General features: G+C 36.8%; 1 protein-coding gene across 1 annotated transcript in view; it reads left to right on the top strand.

The window, feature by feature from the left end:
• The window catches only part of LOC129762667 (RNA-binding protein 12), a 120145-nt gene that overhangs the window by 31217 nt on the left and 72811 nt on the right, over positions 1–16117 (top strand). Inside the window, exon 2 of the mRNA XM_055761149.1 lies at positions 15664–15692. The gene's annotated coding sequence lies outside the window, so the exon portion shown is untranslated. The remainder of the gene's footprint in view (positions 1–15663; positions 15693–16117) is intronic.

The raw sequence follows: 16117 nt of genomic DNA, 5'->3' as shown, positions 1-16117 counted from the left end.
ATCATCTTGGCTCTGGAAACACACCTCATTCGGTCCCAAAATTGAAGCTAGCTGCTCAAGCATATAGGGGCCCGTGAATTTATTTAGGAACAAAAATGGAATTTTGTTACGTAACGAATTTACGATTTTTACGATACCATAATGATATGAATATGATTACCAGTGTCTGTGTGTAATGTGGGGAAAGAGTCTTCAATAAAGAAGCATTTCATTAAAAACATTACTGCATTCGGGGACTAAAACTACGACTGCTCTCTGGGTTTTTTCGCCACATAAATAATTGATATTAGTCACAATACAATTGTCATCTGTTAAAAGACAAACAGTTACAGGAAAACCTTTTTTTGTGCGATTTTCTGTTCTTGTGCGGTATATGAAAAGAAGCATATTTTACGAAATTATCGTCCAGTTATTTTTTTTTCGATGTTATTAATTTATCCACTCATCAAATCATTCCCATCCTTCTATCAAATGCTTTAAGTTGCGCATGGCATGATTTCTAATAGCAACAAGTTTCGACACAGTTTCGACTAAAAGCACAACACAGCCACACACAACCGAAAGGCAAACTATCCCATCGTAGAGCAGGGAAACGAAGGGAAATCGAACGGTGAACGGCATGGATTTGAGTTATTTTCTTGGAGAAACTTTTTTATGCGGTCCCTATCTACCGCACAAGAAAAGGCTTTTCTCAAATTATGTCGCGAACATGATTTTACTGGTGAAGTTTTGTACGATTTTTTTATGTGGTTTGCCTGTTCATGATTTCTTGAGAAATTTGGCTCAAATCATCTGAACCCTTAGTATAGGGTTGGGGAAAAAGAAATGTCGTATTTCTGATCGAAATTTGACGCTTTATTTAACATACTTAAAATTATCCAATTTAAGTCAAATATGCGCCGTTTTGTTCGCAAACTTGTTGCCATTTAGAAGGCAACTTCATTATCCCCCCCTTGTAAAACCCCCCTCCTTATTTGCAAAAAACTCAGACAGCCAGTTTTCGCAAGCCTCTTTTAAGGCCAACTTAGTATCACCAAGAGCGTTTTGCATGGACCGGACGAGATGATAATCTTTTGGAGCCAGGTCCGGACTATACGGTGGTGCAATAGGACATCCCATCCGAGCTCCCGTAGCTTCTGGCGGGTCATCAAAGATGTGTGAGGCTGAGCGTTGTCCTGGTGGAAAACAACACCATTCCTATTGATCATTTCTGGTCGCTTTTGGTCAATCGCCTGCTTCAAACGGTCAAGCTGCTCACAGTAAAGAACCGAGTTGAGGGTCTGGCCATAGTTGAGCAGCTTATAGTGGATGATTCCCTTCCAATCTCACCAAACATTCCTGGCCGTCAATCCGGGCTTGGCGAAGGTTTGGGCCGGCTCATCGCACTTCGACCACGACTTTTTTCGCTTTAGGTTGTCGTACGTGATCCACTTTTCATCACCAGTCACCATCTTCTTCAAAAATGGTCGAGCTCGTTCCGTTTCAGCAGTGCATCGCAGGCGTTGATTCGGTCTAAAAGATTTTTTTGCGTCAACTCGTGTGGCACCCATACATCCAGCTTTTTTGGAATCCAATCTTCTGCAAATGGTTCCAGACGGTTCTAGACCCAGTTCCTGGGCAATCGAGCGAGTGCTCACATGCCGGTCTACTTGGATGATTTCAACGATTTTATCGGTTTCCACGACGATTGGCCTACCAGTACGGGGTGTATCTTCGACAGCCACTACACCAGAACGAAATCGATCAAACCAACGCTGTGCTGTGCGAATCGTTACAGTATCGGGTCCATAAACTACACGAATTTTTTCGGCCGCCTTCGTTGCAGTTTTACCTCGCAGGTAGTAAAAACGTTAAATATGGCGAATTTCTTGCTTGGTGGACTTCATCTTTGACGCGCTATAACTTGAGACTGAAAAGGACAATCACAACACTGTCAAAACGACACTCGTAGCACAGTTCGTCATCTTTGACTTTTTTTTCCAATTCATTTATTTGTAAGGCTCAATCGCATGAGCTTTGCGGAGCCACAATCGTCTATAAATAGCCTTATAGTATGACCCGATGCGATAAGTACAACACAAGATATGTTTAAGTGTTGCCATATATTGACAATATACGACATTTCTTTTCCCCAACCCAATATTTTGAGCACCATTTTGTTTCTTCCATATGAAGTGTCTTATAGGACGTAAATAATTATGTCACCATATTTTGCTTCCCAATACAAATATACTTTACCTATTGCTTCACCACATATCGAGGTGCCACATTGCATAATGGTCTAGGAGATGCTTTTAAGTGGAAATTAGCATTTAGTGCTCGACAGCTATTCTCTAGACAAAAATTATCGTCGACAAAGTTGTTACATATGATAGAGCGCTTATTTTCATGATGTCGAAAATAGGATGACCAAAATTTTCGATGAAATAAAAAAATGTAACTTTCTTATCTTTATAGACAGAGGTAAATATAGTTCGACAATGTTGTAGTCCCAGTTATTTGAAACATCTTTGTAGAACAAAGTTTTTTTCTATCTCTCGAAATAACCGATTTAGCGCTTTTTCTAGGTTGCGTTAGGGTCACCATGAAAAAAAAAATGTTTGGTTGCTCTAACTTTTGTATTTCAGATTCTACATACAAACTGTCTTCGGAAGACTTTTAGAACATACTAATACAAAAATTTTGCGATGCAGGAGTTGTCAATATCTCAACTTCACTCAAAGTTATTGATATTTCTTCCCAAAAATACACTCTTTTCAATTGCTTGCCATTCTTTCTGGGGCATAAAACATAAAAAAATGTTTGTTGACGGAATTTGAAAGAACAAATTTCACTTGCTGTTTTTTTGTTTGTGCCACTCAGTTGTGAGTTACAGGGTGTTAGCAATGAAGGTCAACAAAGAAAAAAAACGGTACATTTTACTTTTTTTTCAAGATAGACCGCTGAAATTGAAATGGGGTTTATGGTGCCGATACAGTAACATCTAAATATGTGCAGTTTTATTGTTTTATTTATTTATTTTATTTTTTTTTAGTTTTTGAGATTTCGATTTTTTTTTAATATATTTTTTTAGTGTAATATACTAAATTCGGATTTCACTGTCAACAACTAGAACCTTTGAATCTAGCGATTGATCAAAAACGTTCAGAATCGGCCAACAGAATAGGTGTTTGGGATGTATTAATACATCCATCATATAGTCCGGACCAGGCAGCAAGCGATTACCACCTTTTTCTCGCATTGCAAAACTTCCTGAGTGATAAGAAATTGGGATCAAGAGAAGGTTGCAAAAGTCTATTGCAAGAGTTTTTCGCTAATAAGGACCAATACTTCCATGAAAGAAGCATTATGAAGCTACCTTCAGAATGGCAATAAATTTTACAACAAAACGGTGCATATTTCATCCGAATCGGACAATCCGAAGCATATTAAAATAGTTTTGAATTTCACCCTACAAAAGTGGGTTTATTTTTCTCTAACCTAATGTAATAAAATTTCCATCGTGTTTTTATGAAAATTGTAGCATTTGAAATTGTAAGAGGTGTTCCCATGGCCGAGTGGTTAGCGTCACACCTAACATGCAGGGGTTTGGGTTCGTTTCCCGCTCTGGTTGGGGGAATTTTTCGTCAAAGATATTTCCTCCGACTTGCACCAATTTGGTTGAACGTAAAATCTGTTTTTGAGCCCTCCATTTTGTGTCATTTCTAATTAATAGTCTTATTCGACACAAAAACTCCGGTTTCATTCCACTAACTGCAGATCCCTGTCCAATTCATAATGAATTTAAATTCGACAGGATTCTTGCTCCGAGCCGAAACTTCATTTAAATTTGGTGTCGGGAGTCGTCAGAAGTCAGTCTTTACGTGCGTTCCATTGTACGTTGCGTTTTGTCAGCACCTGGTAGTAAAGTCTACGGGTCTGAATTTGCAAAGGATTTATACCCCAGGTCTAACCAATATACGTGTATGTGAATTCGACTTCTCAAATTATATAGGCCGCAATTGTTTTTTATGCACTTTCCTTTGTCAAGGCACAATAGAGAGTAACTACGCTGGTCTCGAGCTAGTAGTCACAGTATTTCTCCATTTTGCTCTTCTTGCGATGATCTCTCTTGAGTTCGTCTATTCTGGATACAACTGCAGAATATTATTTGGATATCGAGGACACGGTGTCGATACAACCTTTACCGCCAGGAAAGAATATTTCCTTGTAGTGGAGAAAGCGAATTTGTCTTTACAGGTTTTCTCGTACCCTACCGTGAGACTTCAGGGGCGAGCTCCTGTCTACGACCTTTAATTCACACTTGACCAGTCTTAGCGCTCACCATGTAATATAATAATTCGAAAAAAAATCAATTCAGCAACATTTCGGATGGAAAGGCTTCTTTCAGTGGTTTTTCAAGAACCTATGACTTATCTCGTTTATTGTTTGCGACACAATCCGCCCTTCCGTGTACTTAGTATTCTAAAGATTGGTCCGAAATGGTCCGAAAATCAATTTTTACTACTTTTTTCCACCACAACAATTCCTAACTTTTGAACTACTGGACCGATTCAGATGATCGATATATCAAATTAAAGCCAATGAGCTATTCTTGTTTAGAAAAATATTAGACTCGAGAAAAAATAGAATTTTGTTTTCGGAATTATTGGTTGTAATTGTTTTTCATAGTTTACATGGTCTCCAAACCAAAGGCACAATATTTTTTATATTTTTTCTTGAAAGCTAAGGAAAGAGAGGTGTCTTTTTTTCGTGTAAGAGTTATTATTTTTCAAAGTTAATATGTTTTCAGTTTTCTTGCAATATTCCTATGTGACTATGCCACATCTATGCAAGTAGAATCCAATTTTTACGCAAGTGTGGTATTTTTTCAAAGAAAATCAACCCATTGGATTGAAATTAATATATTGATCATCTGAATCGGTCCAGTATTTCAAATGTTATGAATTGTTATTTTTGAAAAGAGGGGATTTTTTTTCAAAAATAACTTTTAACTTTTTTTTTTAACGGTTAACTTTGTAAAATCATAACTGAAGAACAAAGAATAACGACTTCTTGAATTTTGGATGTTTTATGTAGAATAACTTCATAATGAATAATCCAAGAACTAATCAAGTAAATGGAATCAAACTTGGTAATGCTTTTTTGCGGAAAAGTAGTAAATGGAAAAGTATTACATTCAATCAAAATTACTCCTCCAACGAAGAGAAGGGTTAAGGCTCTCCAACGTAAATATTTTTCACTGTTCAAACATTTTACTTCAGTATTATGTTAAATTCTTATCTGCCGGAGCACAACGTCGGAAAACTAGAGCTAGTACTCTGAAAGTTAAACTTTCATTTTTAAATTTTCCGCAATTGTTTTGTTTGTATTGGTGTATTGTATCGTTATTTTTTCGACACTGACAACATCATCGAAACAGATATAAAAACCACTCAATAAAATATTATTCCTGAGTCATAGCGTTTCATGTCATGAAAATCAATGCAATTATTATTTTTATGTTTAATAGATGATGATGATGGTCCCACCTCATTCCCCTACAAAGGTTTGAGCGGGACGAGTTATCTTATTGATAATTATTATATTACGGTATTTATATTTTTCATTAACTAACCAGTATGCAAATTGAAATTGAAAGGAAAACGGACTGGTTATCTCGCAGACATAGATTACTAATCGAAAGAACAATATAAGCCATCTTCTGATCATATTTAGTCCATGGTATGTCGAGAGAATTTCCAACCCGGGAAGACCCTAGACCGATCGGGAATTGAACCCAATACCTATGTCAGTATTAGCCACAAATTTACAAGGGGATTCCCGCTTTATCAGATCCCCGGCCACGATTCTATCGTTTCCGAGTTCAAGCAGCTGAGCAAACCCAAGCCTAATTCTAGCCGATACTTCAGGCCCACTACTTATCCCAAGGCATGTCAAGAAAGTTTCCAACCCAACCCCGTGCGTTCCATTGTACGTTGCGTTTTGTCAGCACCTGGTAGTAAAGTCTACGGGTCTGAATTTGCAAAGGATTTATACCCCAGGTCTAACCAATATACGTGTATGTGAATTCGACTTCTCAAATTATATAGGCCGCAATTGTTTTTTATGCACTTTCCTTTGTCAAGGCCAATCATAGAGAGTAACTACGCTGGTCTCGAGCTAGTAGTCACAGTATTTCTCCATTTTGCTCTTCTTGCGATGATCTCTCTTGAGTTCGTCTATTCTGGATACAACTGCAGAATATTATTTGGATATCGAGGACACGGTGTCGATACAACCTTTACCGCCAGGAAAGAATATTTCCTTGTAGTGGAGAAAGCGAATTTGTCTTTACAGGTTTTCTCGTACCCTACCGTGAGACTTCAGGGGCGAGCTCCTGTCTACGACCTTTAATTCACACTTGACCAGTCTTAGCGCTCACCATGTAATATAATAATTCGAAAAAAAATCAATTCAGCAACATTTCGGATGGAAAGGCTTCTTTCAGTGGTTTTTCAAGAACCTATGACTTATCTCGTTTATTGTTTGCGACACAATCCGCCCTTCCGTGTACTTAGTATTCTAAAGATTGGTCCGAAATGGTCCGAAAATCAATTTTTACTACTTTTTTCCACCACAACAATTCCTAACTTTTGAACTACTGGACCGATTCAGATGATCGATATATCAAATTAAAGCCAATGAGCTATTCTTGTTTAGAAAAATATTAGACTCGAGAAAAAATAGAATTTTGTTTTCGGAATTATTGGTTGTAATTGTTTTTCATAGTTTACATGGTCTCGGGACCAAAGGCACAATATTTTTTATATTTTTTCTTGAAAGCTAAGGAAAGAGAGGTGTCTTTTTTTCGTGTAAGAGTTATTATTTTTCAAAGTTAATATGTTTTCAGTTTTCTTGCAATATTCCTATGTGACTATGCCACATCTATGCAAGTAGAATCCAATTTTTACGTAAGTGTGGTATTTTTTCAAAGAAAATCAACCCATTGGATTGAAATTAATATATTGATCATCTGAATCGGTCCAGTATTTCAAATGTTATGAATTGTTATTTTTGAAAAGAGGGGATTTTTTTTCAAAAATAACTTTTAACTTTTTTTTTTAACGGTTAACTTTGTAAAATCATAACTGAAGAACAAAAAATAACGACTTCTTGAATTTTGGATGTTTTATGTAGAATAACTTCATAATGAATAATCCAAGAACTAATCAAGTAAATGGAATCAAACTTGGTAATGCTTTTTTGCGGAAAAGTAGTAAATGGAAAAGTATTACATTCAATCAAAATTACTCCTCCAACGAAGAGAAGGGTTAAGGCTCTCCAACGTAAATATTTTTCACTGTTCAAACATTTTACTTCAGTATTATGTTAAATTCTTATCTGCCGGAGCACAACGTCGGAAAACTAGAGCTAGTACTCTGAAAGTTAAACTTTCATTTTTAAATTTTCCGCAATTGTTTTGTTTGTATTGGTGTATTGTATCGTTATTTTTTCGACACTGACAACATCATCGAAACAGATATAAAAACCACTCAATAAAATATTATTCCTGAGTCATAGCGTTTCATGTCATGAAAATCAATGCAATTATTATTTTTATGTTTAATAGATGATGATGATGGTCCCACCTCATTCCCCTACAAAGGTTTGAGCGGGACGAGTTATCTTATTGATAATTATTATATTACGGTATTTATATTTTTCATTAACTAACCAGTATGCAAATTGAAATTGAAAGGAAAACGGACTGGTTATCTCGCAGACATAGATTACTAATCGAAAGAACAATATAAGCCATCTTCTGATCATATTTAGTCCATGGTATGTCGAGAGAATTTCCAACCCGGGAAGACCCTAGACCGATCGGGAATTGAACCCAATACCTATGTCAGTATTAGCCACAAATTTACAAGGGGATTCCCGCTTTATCAGATCCCCGGCCACGATTCTATCGTTTCCGAGTTCAAGCAGCTGAGCAAACCCAAGCCTAATTCTAGCCGATACTTCAGGCCCACTACTTATCCCAAGGCATGTCAAGAAAGTTTCCAACCCAACCCCGTGCGTTCCATTGTACGTTGCGTTTTGTCAGCACCTGGTAGTAAAGTCTACGGGTCTGAATTTGCAAAGGATTTATACCCCAGGTCTAACCAATATACGTGTATGTGAATTCGACTTCTCAAATTATATAGGCCGCAATTGTTTTTTATGCACTTTCCTTTGTCAAGGCCAATCATAGAGAGTAACTACGCTGGTCTCGAGCTAGTAGTCACAGTATTTCTCCATTTTGCTCTTCTTGCGATGATCTCTCTTGAGTTCGTCTATTCTGGATACAACTGCAGAATATTATTTGGATATCGAGGACACGGTGTCGATACAACCTTTACCGCCAGGAAAGAATATTTCCTTGTAGTGGAGAAAGCGAATTTGTCTTTACAGGTTTTCTCGTACCCTACCGTGAGACTTCAGGGGCGAGCTCCTGTCTACGACCTTTAATTCACACTTGACCAGTCTTAGCGCTCACCATGTAATATAATAATTCGAAAAAAAATCAATTCAGCAACATTTCGGATGGAAAGGCTTCTTTCAGTGGTTTTTCAAGAACCTATGACTTATCTCGTTTATTGTTTGCGACACAATCCGCCCTTCCGTGTACTTAGTATTCTAAAGATTGGTCCGAAATGGTCCGAAAATCAATTTTTACTACTTTTTTCCACCACAACAATTCCTAACTTTTGAACTACTGGACCGATTCAGATGATCGATATATCAAATTAAAGCCAATGAGCTATTCTTGTTTAGAAAAATATTAGACTCGAGAAAAAATAGAATTTTGTTTTCGGAATTATTGGTTGTAATTGTTTTTCATAGTTTACATGGTCTCGGGACCAAAGGCACAATATTTTTTATATTTTTTCTTGAAAGCTAAGGAAAGAGAGGTGTCTTTTTTTCGTGTAAGAGTTATTATTTTTCAAAGTTAATATGTTTTCAGTTTTCTTGCAATATTCCTATGTGACTATGCCACATCTATGCAAGTAGAATCCAATTTTTACGTAAGTGTGGTATTTTTTCAAAGAAAATCAACCCATTGGATTGAAATTAATATATTGATCATCTGAATCGGTCCAGTATTTCAAATGTTATGAATTGTTATTTTTGAAAAGAGGGGATTTTTTTTCAAAAATAACTTTTAACTTTTTTTTTTAACGGTTAACTTTGTAAAATCATAACTGAAGAACAAAAAATAACGACTTCTTGAATTTTGGATGTTTTATGTAGAATAACTTCATAATGAATAATCCAAGAACTAATCAAGTAAATGGAATCAAACTTGGTAATGCTTTTTTGCGGAAAAGTAGTAAATGGAAAAGTATTACATTCAATCAAAATTACTCCTCCAACGAAGAGAAGGGTTAAGGCTCTCCAACGTAAATATTTTTCACTGTTCAAACATTTTACTTCAGTATTATGTTAAATTCTTATCTGCCGGAGCACAACGTCGGAAAACTAGAGCTAGTACTCTGAAAGTTAAACTTTCATTTTTAAATTTTCCGCAATTGTTTTGTTTGTATTGGTGTATTGTATCGTTATTTTTTCGACACTGACAACATCATCGAAACAGATATAAAAACCACTCAATAAAATATTATTCCTGAGTCATAGCGTTTCATGTCATGAAAATCAATGCAATTATTATTTTTATGTTTAATAGATGATGATGATGGTCCCACCTCATTCCCCTACAAAGGTTTGAGCGGGACGAGTTATCTTATTGATAATTATTATATTACGGTATTTATATTTTTCATTAACTAACCAGTATGCAAATTGAAATTGAAAGGAAAACGGACTGGTTATCTCGCAGACATAGATTACTAATCGAAAGAACATTATAAGCCATCTTCTGATCATATTTAGTCCATGGTATGTCGAGAGAATTTCCAACCCGGGAAGACCCTAGACCGATCGGGAATTGAACCCAATACCTATGTCAGTATTAGCCACAAATTTACAAGGGGATTCCCGCTTTATCAGATCCCCGGCCACGATTCTATCGTTTCCGAGTTCAAGCAGCTGAGCAAACCCAAGCCTAATTCTAGCCGATACTTCAGGCCCACTACTTATCCCAAGGCATGTCAAGAAAGTTTCCAACCCGAAAAAATCCTTGACCGATCAGGAATTGAACCCAATACCTATGTCCGTATTAGCCTTGAATTTACAAAGGAATTCCTGCTTCACTGGATACCCGAAAACGGTCTGTTAATCGTTTTCGAGACCAGACTGCTGAGCAAACCTAAGCCTAATTCCAGCCGATACTTCAGGTTCTACATTCAACATGGAGTATAAACGTATCAACCTGAAGTCTGCAATGAGATCCGCCACAACACAGAAAAATCTCGTTATAATTATCTGTTGAAAAGATGAATTTAAGAGTATTCCGTTTGAGCTATCCCTAGCTTCATTCCGATTTCCACATACAACCCCTTGGAATGCTTTTATTTTATTCGCGATAAAATTGGTCTAAATAATGGGTCTATAATGTAAGTTTTAGCAACTTTAACATTGATTAAGAAAGATGTATTGCATAACACAAGCGAATTGGGGCTCTTTTGGTATTAAGTTTTTCCGCACAGTAACTCGATGTTGATAATTCCTTAATACAGGGTTTTCCAACTTTAAATTCCGAAAGTAAATTGAAATAAAACACACTTAGAATTCGAATTTCGATGAAACTTTTATTTCAAATTAAAGTTTGGTTTATGCCATTATGTGTGAAATACAACATCATTCAAATGTCCACCTAGGGCTTCCTCGCACACCTTGATCCGGAACAGGTAGTTTTCGATGACTTTTCGGCACATATGGGGCGGTATCTCGGTCATAACTTCACGGATGTTGTCTTTCAAATGTTCAAGAGTTTGCGGAGAGTTGGCATAGACACGGTCTTTCGCATAACCCCACAAAAAAAAGTCTAGCGGGTTCAAATCGCATGATCTGGACGGCCAAGTGGCATCACCAAAACGCGAAATGCGTCCCTAAAATTTCGTTCGCAATATGGCCATGTTCGGTCGTGTTGTGTGGCACGTGGCGCCGTCCTGCTGAAACCACATGTCATCCGTATCCATATCTTCAATTTGTGGCAAAAAAAATCGGTTAACATGCGGCCATAGCGCTCACCATTCACAGTTACCGTCTCGCCGTCATCATTTTCAAAGAAACATGACCCGATGACTCCACCAGACCATAATGCGCACCAAATAGTGACTTTTGGCGGATGCAATGGCCTCTCAGCAATCACGTGTGGATTTTCTGAGCTCCATATACGGAAATTTTGGGTGTTCACATAGCCACCGAGCTCGAAATGTGCCTCATCGCTGAAGAAAATTTGATGCGAAAATTCAGCATTTTGCTGCTGTAGTTCGTTCACCCAATCGATGTATGCCCGACGCATTCCATGGTCAACACGCTCTAATTTTTGTACCAGTTGGACTTTATATGGATGTAGGTGCAAGTCCAAATGCAAAATTCGCCACAATGATGTGTTTGACAAGCCCAATTGCTGAGCACGCCGTGGAATAGAAACATTCGGGTCATCCTCCACACTGGCAGCTACAGCAGCAATATTTTCGGCCGAACGCACATTACGATGATGCACAGGTTTCACAATATCCGCTACGGATCCAGTTTGATCGAATTTACGCACTACATTAGCGATTGTGTGCTCTGTAGGCCGTCCATGACGACCAAAATCCGTCCGTAATGCTCGAAAAACATTTGCCGGTTTTTCATCATTTTGATAGTATAATTTAACAAAATTAACACGTTGCGATGCTAAAACGATCCATATTGTAAAATGGCAGACATTCAATTAACGATATGACGCTTTGGTTGACAGCTATGTCAAACGGTTGTCAGCGCCGGGCTGTATACTTTCGGAAGCCCGAATGGAAAACCCTGTATTTTCCTTCGTTGATCGTTTTGTTTTCCCATATTCATGTTGGAGCTCTTCGTTGACCGAGGCATTTTGATTGAATGCAGTACTTTCCCATTTACTATTTTTGAAAGAATAGGCAGCCGTGGCAGTGTTCCGAGCTCTGCAATACAATTTTCTTAACCAATGTTGCTAAAACTTACATTATAGACCCATTAACACTTTGAAAGTTTTATTTAGCATTACCTACTGTAAATATGTTTGTATGTTTATCTGCAGGGTTGTCTCATATAAACAGAAATTTAACCTCCTTCCTTTTGACCGATTGATCTGAAACGCCTTTATCTCTGCTGTCGTTATAAAACTGCGTATTCTATAATTTTGAAAATCCAAGATGGCGGCCGCAACAAAATGGCGAACTACATATTTTATCAAAACCCCATCAATATGGGTATCAAATGAAAGGGCTTGACTAGTAGAACACAGTTATTTATGAAAAATGTTAATCCAAAATGACCGCCATCACAAAATGGGACATTTTTTTCATTTCATCAATATGGCTATCAAACGAAATGGCTTGAATAGTAGAACATACTTATTTGTGAAAAATAACATTTTAAAATGTACTGTTGAAAAAATAAATATTTTTATGTCGTCTATAGTAAGTTCTTGTAACATATCGTCCAGGTCTTCACTTACGTGTAGTTCCTCAATATCCAAATCGGAACTCGATGAGATAATACTCGAACTTTTCTTCTAACGCTTCGCACTATTTCGTCGTTACTAATTTCCTCGCTTTCAAATTTACTATAACGCCTTCCAGTGAACTTTTTAAGAATGAAAAAAACACGTGTGTCTAAAAAAACATAATAAACATATTGTTTTTTGGAATAAACAGGGGTTCTTCCGCGTTGCGCAATTATTATTCTCAATCTCAGAAAAAAAACATGCAACTTGCTTCTTCTTTTAGATTTTTAAGTACCAAGTGCAAAGAACGATGAAAACGAATTACGTGAAAAATCTGAGTTGCCAAATGTGATATAGTTTATGACGATTATTTTCCCACAAATGTGACACATGTTCTCAGTATGATATATTCACAGAATCTTCGCAATCGATTGAACAGGATATTCCATATTCTCCAATAAAATTGTAATTATTCATCGCGATTGAATATATGTAGTACATAAAGCAAGAACGTTCGGTTAAATTTCATTTTTATTATCATTTCCAACACTGTATAATTGACTGAAAACCTATTTTTATTTCATTTTCTAATCAGCAGTCGGTTGATTTAATTCGGATTCAACAGAAAAGTAGTCCTGAATCGAACCCGAATTTATTAGTATCGTTGCCCGCTTATTTCTCTAGCGCACCGACAGTTGAATTTGGGCCCCGCAAGAAACTCGACCGAATCGCTATGGACGACGAAGGTGTTCAACGTAAAATAAATTATTGTATTGATTTTTATTTTATTGATTTTCATGACATGGAACGCTATGACTCAGGAATAACATTTTATTGAGTCGTTTTTATATCTGTTTCGTGAAGTCGATCTGGCGTAGTGGTAACATCCATGCCTCTCACGCTATAGGTCACGAGTTCAATTCTCACTCCCGACATTCTTCCAAAAATGGAAGTAAAAGTGACGAACCAGCCAAATGAGTTGAAAGTCACTATAATATAAAAAAAATATACATATCTGTTTCGATGATGTTGTCTGGAATCAATGTCGAAAAAATAACGAAGCTTTCCCCTATACAAACAAAAGAATTGCGGAAAATTTAGAAATGAAAATTTAACTTTCAGAGCACTAGCTCCAGTTTTTCGACGTTTTTCACTATACAGTGCGCCGGTAGATGAGAATTTAATATCATGTGAGTAATCGATTAGAGTTTGGTTGATATTACTTGATGGGAAGTGTGCGAAAAGGATAATTTTCTTCACACTGTTCTGCAAAATCATTGATTTTCGGGCGAGGGGTGAGGGAGGGAGATGAAGGAAATGAGCGCCATTGTGGCAGCCATTAGTGCCTTCTTTCCACCTTCACCTTAAGGGTTTCAAAAAGGATCAAAACTAATTGTTGTACAACGCTATTCTGATTAATTTTTCATGCGTTCGCTTTTGTTCGATTGCAATTATCAGAACAAAGATTTTGGATTATCCATTGAGAGGTTTGGTAATTAATGTAAATAACATAATCAAATGTAGGGATGATTAAGTGTTATTTTTTTTTCTTTCAGAGAAAGAAAATGTTCCGAAGGATGAAAATGGTCACGCTCAAAAAATGAATTGTACAAAATAGAGAAAAAAAGTCTACCGAACTCGAAAAAATAGACTTAGTCAATTAATTCAATTGACAAATTATAGGTTATTTCAACTCAATCAAAACCAGATACGACGAATAGTTTTAAATAATTCAAGTTCAATGAATTCAATTTCATACACATTTACGGACATATCTGAGCCGATGGCGAGAAAAGAAAACAACGTATACTCACAAGACAGACATCTGAATGAATATATTCTGAATAATAAGGGCAATCCACAATGAATTGATGTAGCAGTAATGAGTTTGTCCGCTATTAGTCCGCTGTTGTGCCACTGTCACCACTTCGCAAGATAGCCATCGCTATCGGTCTGATGATCCATGTGAATGAATTAAAATGATATAGTAGAGATGCGCAGGGCATTCCTGTAGGAATACCTTGCTTGCCATAGCAAGCATCAGGCCCTAATGTCTTGTGATTTTTCTCGTTCCTGGTCCACCCCGATGGAAAGAGAGGGGTCCTATGTGTACAGACACATCTCCATTATGCACCATAGAACATCTTTCAATCTCTCAGGTGATGTTGTGTTCAATACATCCGATCGTTACTCAATTTTTCTCTTTCCATTATTTGACCGACCGCATTCATAACTGTTTACGAGTGGCTGACTGAATAAAAACGTGCATGTAAAATTCCTCCACTTGCTTCCAGTCGCTAAAGCCAGTCGAAAAATACTTGATTGATTTATCAATGAGACCCTTCAGTAGTGCATGAAACGTGGTTTGCCAGCCATGTATAGTAGCGTCACGGCAGGACGGAAACATCTATGGGACCGCAAATTTTTAGCGGCACCGGAATGCTTCTCCCATGTAAGTCTAACGTTTTATGGCCATCGTTCCGGTTTCAACGATGTAAGCTGCCTGCTGCATACAGTAGTTGTTCACATTGAACTAAATGATTGTGACTATTTCTTCCTCTCACTCGAGTCAACTTGCCAGTTTTCCTGTCGATTACTGAAATATGATAGCGATGCTCCGAAGAAGAAGTATCGAGCTACACATTTCATCTAAATTGTTGACTTTTGTGTAATGAAAATAAATCGACGAAAAATGGATGAACTGTGTCTTCTTAACTGTTTTAACATAAAATACAAAAACACATTTTCAAAAAATGATCCTAATACTAATAGGAGTACCCTGCAAAAACACTCTCGTTGGTACGAAATTCGACATATTTGAAGTGGCAAATACTATGTTGTTTACGCTTCAACCTTTTTGCCATATCCTTCAAAAGACGCGCAATGACAGTAGCTTTCCAACGAATGTCTGGAAATTTGATTCACTGGAATAATAATCAAGTTACGCCATCTGTTATAAAACCGAAGAAACTTACCGGTACACCTAATAACAAATGTATAACAATATTAAAATGTACTCATATCTATATTAACTTATTTTTCAGATTTTTCTGGGCTCAACAAACACAATCAGGTCAGTATCTTATGTCTGTTGTCTTATGTTTCCACGAACATGGAGCGTTCAAAGTATATCCCCATTACTAGGCCTGCATACTGAAAGAAATGTTAAACTGATTTTAGCGGACTCATTCAATTTCTATAAGACCCCTTTGCATATATTTCGTTGTAATACAAAGTTAGAATTTCAATAAGATATTTTCAAACACTGTTTAATGCTTAGTATGAAGTATGAAGTAAGTCATTTTCGTTCAAAAGAGTCGTTTGTTTATTTATTGTGCTTAAATATGTTAATTTCAGTTATCCAGTTTTTTAAGACTATTTCAAAATTCATAAGTATTATCAATGAAAAATTTAAAACAATTGACAGATTTGCATTTCAACAATTAGTAACCTTACCATGTCGGTTAATAATGTGGAAAATTAGTTTTGGCATACTAT

The sequence above is a fragment of the Toxorhynchites rutilus genome, chromosome 1, assembly GCF_029784135.1.
Source record: "Toxorhynchites rutilus septentrionalis strain SRP chromosome 1, ASM2978413v1, whole genome shotgun sequence".
NCBI classification, from domain to species: Eukaryota; Metazoa; Arthropoda; class Insecta; order Diptera; family Culicidae; genus Toxorhynchites; species Toxorhynchites rutilus.
This window is presented reverse-complemented; position numbering and strand designations above follow the sequence as displayed.